General features: G+C 48.7%; 1 pseudogene; it reads left to right on the forward strand.

Annotated features, from left to right (window-relative positions):
* The first annotated feature begins 3,338 nt into the window (after positions 1–3,338).
* Positions 3,339–3,755, forward strand: LOC140599570 (protein LZIC pseudogene; annotated as a pseudogene).
* Positions 3,756–4,331: the final 576 nt, after the last annotated feature.

The raw sequence follows: 4,331 nt of genomic DNA on the forward strand, positions 1-4,331 counted from the left end.
AGCTGTGTGTGCACTTGGTGGGGAGAAATATAAAGGCTACTCTGTGCTCCCAGGTCTCAGCAATGCCCCCAGGGGTTGTGGGGAAGGAAGGTCTTGGAGGCTTCCAGGGATCAGGCGGGCAGTGGTGTTGCTGGGGCAGGATTCTGCCCCTGAGTCTCACCACCTTGTTATTCACACAGCGGCTTTGGGGCTGAGGGCCCCCAAATTCTCATTTGCCCTCTCTCTTTCTCTCTCTCTTTAGTTCACCCCACTCCTCCCGCCAAATCTGCTCTTGTGAAGTCCATGTGTGCCCACAGGCCATCACCTGCCATCCTGAGGGGCCTCTAGAGATCACTGCAGCCTAGAGCTTCTAGGTCAGACACCCCAGGGCTCACATGGCTAAGTTATGCATGGTGGGGCAGTTTGGGGAGAAAAGTATTGAGAATAGGGACTCCTGTGGGGCTCAGCAGTTAAGCACATCTGCCCTCATGGGCTCAGGGTGTGATCCTGGGGTCCTGGGATCGACTCCCACATCGGGATCCCTGCATAGAGCCTGCTTCTCCCTCTGCCTGTGTCTCTGCCTCTCTCTCTCTCTCTCTCTCTCTCTCTCTCTCTCTCTGTGTGTGTGTGTGTGTGTGTGTGTGTGTGTGTGTCTCATGAATAAATAAAATCTTTAAAAAACAAAAAGTATTGAGAGGAAGTATGGAGGATCCTGGATCACTCTCTGGAAAGCCTTTGCACGGTACAACAGAAGCAGGTCTGCTTTACTCAGAGCTGAAAGCTGCCCCCCCAAATCCCCAGAGATCTGGGAGTGGCACCTATATTCATTCACAGCATTGCCATCCCCAGGGGCTACCCACTCGTTCAGCCTCTCCCCTGTCATTCATTGCCCTTTGGTCTGCACCAAACTAATGCCAGCCCCAACCCGCTGGCCTCAAACTCCTCCCTGCATCCAAGGAACAGTTTCTCCTGCCTGGACTGCCTCCCCTCAGTTCTTCTCCACCCCACGAATCTCTCCTCCACACCTTTAGACTCAGCTCGGATGTCGGCCGCTCTGTGAAGCCTTCCCTGATACCTGATAGACATTATCTGAGATACAGAGAAGCAACAATCTCGTCTCTGAACGCATTCACTAATAAACGGCTGCTCATAGTAAATACTACTCAACAACTACTTATTGAGGGCCCATTGCATCCCAGGCACTGATCTCCACACTTGGAATACAGCAGTGAGCAAAACACACAAATATGCCCACACTTGTGGGCTTACACTCTCGCCAGGGGCATTGTGTCGATTGTGTGTTATTATACACAATATATTTACTTCGTAAATGTAAATGCATACATTTACCATAACAAGTAAATTACACAACATGTTAGAGGTTGGTACGTGTGTGCAAAACAGAAAAAAAAAAGGGATGCCTGGTGGCTCAGTGGTTGAGCATCTGCCTTCGGCTCAGGGCGTGATCCCACCGTCCCAGGATCCAGTCCCACATCAGGCTCCCTGCATGGAGTCTGCTTCTCCCTCTGCCTGCCTCTCTCTGTGTGTCTCTCATGAATAAATAAATAAAATCTTCAAAAAGGAAAAAAAAAAAAGCAGAGGCCAGAGTGGAAGCCAGGTAGAGAGACTGTGTGGAGGAGGAAGAAGAGGCCATCCCCATCTACACTGCTGCCAGGGCCACAGGTGGGCTTCATAAGAGCAGGTTCGGTGGGGGGACCGGAGTGAACTAGAGAGAGAGAGAGGGCAAATGAGTATTTGGAGATAGCGGGTGTAGACAACACTTTTGAGGCTGGCTGCAAAAGGGAGCACAGGAAAGGGACACGAGCTAGAGAGGAGACACCTCTGCCTCTGTGTGTGTGTGTGTGTGTGTGTGTGTGTGTGTGTCATGAATAAACAAATAAAATATTTTTTAAAGGTTTATTTATTTATTTATTCATGAGAGACATGCAGAGACACAGGCAGAGGGAGCAGCAGGATCCCTTCAGAAAGTCCGATAAGGGACTCGATCTCGGGACTCCAGGATCACACCCTGGGCGGAAGGCAGCTGCTCAACCACTGAGCCACCCAGGCGCCCCCTAACAGTTTCTGACACAGGGAAGAAACTTTTGAAATGCTTGCTGAATGAGTACTTGACACCTCAAAGATGAGAGAAAATTCTCATTTCTGGTTCCTCCATAAAATTCACCCACATGAGTTACCAAGCTGCATTTTCCAAAAACAAAACATCCCTGTGACATCGAACACCTTTATGCAAAACAGTGATTCATACTGAAGTAGGAAGCAGTTTCCTTGGATACTTTTAACAACCAGTGAACATGGGCCATCCCTTATCAGTTGGACTTTTCCATGGAGTGGGACGGAATGGAGATCTGGGAGGGATAATTTGGAAACTGAGGTACCACGAGGTAACAGAAGACTAGATGTCCCGGCCCAGTGGTTGGTCCTGCTTCAGCATGGCCACGCCAAATACTACAGGAGAGGATGTGGGGGTGGGACACAAGAAGGAGTTCAGAGGGTGAGAAGAGTTTGTAAAAGGGCTCCTCAGTGTGAGGACACTCGGAGCCCCCGTGGCCGACAGTCTTGAGCTCCATCCCAAGCTCCCACCCATTTCCACATGGCAGGAAACAAAGCGTCTAAATCTAAATTGGTGTTTCTGATTGCTTTAATTAGTAGGCCACCTGTGTCTGATTCATTTTTTGCCCTTCCAAACTTCCCATCAGTACATATATTTGGCATCATGCAAAAGCCACTGGCCTTGTGATGACTTGAGCTCTGTGAGTCTGGAGATGGGCAATCACGGAAGAACGAGCAAGAGAGCCATGCTTCGAAGCAGCGAGGGGGAAGCTGGTACTTGATCTTCTTACTGCTGACCAATTTCCTGCCTTCTCTTTAGAAATAAGTTTAAAGTGAAGTAGGGGATCCCTGGGTGGCGCGGCGGTTTGGCGCCTGCCTTTTGCCCGGGGGGCGCGATCCTGGAGACCCGGGATCGAATCCCACATCAGGCTCCCGGTGCATGGAGCCTGCTTTTCCCTCTGCCTGTGTCTCTGCCTCTCTCTCTCCCTCTGTGACTATCATAAATAAATTTTAAAAAATTAAAAAAAAAAAAAAGTGAAGTGGAATGGTTTTTAAATTGTGCCTTCTGGGAAATGCTCCCACTGCAAGAGTCCGCCGGCCTGGGACCCTCTGCCAACTCCACCTCCAGGTGGTTTGAGCTTCAAGCCTCTTGTAAGTCCCAAGGCTCAGTTCCACTTTCCCCACGTTTCTGACCCTTGGAACTTCAACAGGTGGACATCTGTGCATTTTGGGACCAGTCAGCACTGTGCCCTAAGAGACAAGAGAGAAACGTGATACGGAAGACGATGAAGAAGCCAATAAAGGAAACTCTGGAGCAACTCGGCGAATTGAATAATTTCACAAAAGAAACTCATGTTGGAAATAGGACTGCGGTAGATGAGCCCAGAGGAAATGCAACCGGCCGTCCAGGCACTATCAGCCAGGCCCTTAAGACCCCAGATGTCATCAAAGGATTTGCAAAGAGACAGCCAGGTGAGCTCTGGACAAGGTCAGCAGGGATGCACGGCGATCTCGTGGTGGGAAGGCCCGAAAGAGGCCTGAATACTCCACAGAAAGTAGAGATACCAAGAGCTCTTGGGAGACCTGGGGAGAAACAGACTACAGACGTGAGGCCTTCCTGTCACCAAATACAGGTGCTCTACTCAGCCAGTTTGAGAAAGTCTCTCCAAGACCTTGGCTCTGGAAGCAAAGTCCGGCAATGACAAGCTTTGAAGTTGGAAAAAAAAAAAAATAACATGGCATGGAAGTTTGGGACATTCTTGCTATAAATGGCATCTGTCTTCTAGGGATTTTTGAATCGTTGCAAAGAAATCAAGAGACTCTAGAAATGCACTGATAACCTAAGAAAAGGTGACTGAAAAACATAGTCGTGGCTTCCGGTTATACCCTTCATCCCTTCATCATCGTGCTTTGTGATCCTAGCCTTGGGATGAGGGACCCTTGGGACCTGACTAATTATGTCTTTATAGTGTTTGAGAGAGACAACAGGTCACAGCTCCTCTGCCTGTTTTTATTAAGCCTCCTTGTTTTTAAGTGCTTACCAGCATTTACTACCGTAAATGAAAAGATGTGAACTAAAAATGAAAATTGAAATTAAAAAACTAAATTGTACCTTCTGTGATTTTTATGCCTAAACATTCCTGCATTATATGGGCATAGCTCCTGTTTATCCGTTCATCTGCTAACAGACGCTGGGTTGTTCCCACCTCTGGGCCGCTGTGTACATGGGTGCAACAGCATCTGTCGGGGTCCCTGCTTTCGATCCTTTTGAACACAAA

The sequence above is a fragment of the Vulpes vulpes genome, chromosome 7 (assembly GCF_048418805.1).
Source record: "Vulpes vulpes isolate BD-2025 chromosome 7, VulVul3, whole genome shotgun sequence".
In the NCBI taxonomy this organism is placed as follows: Eukaryota; Metazoa; Chordata; class Mammalia; order Carnivora; family Canidae; genus Vulpes; species Vulpes vulpes.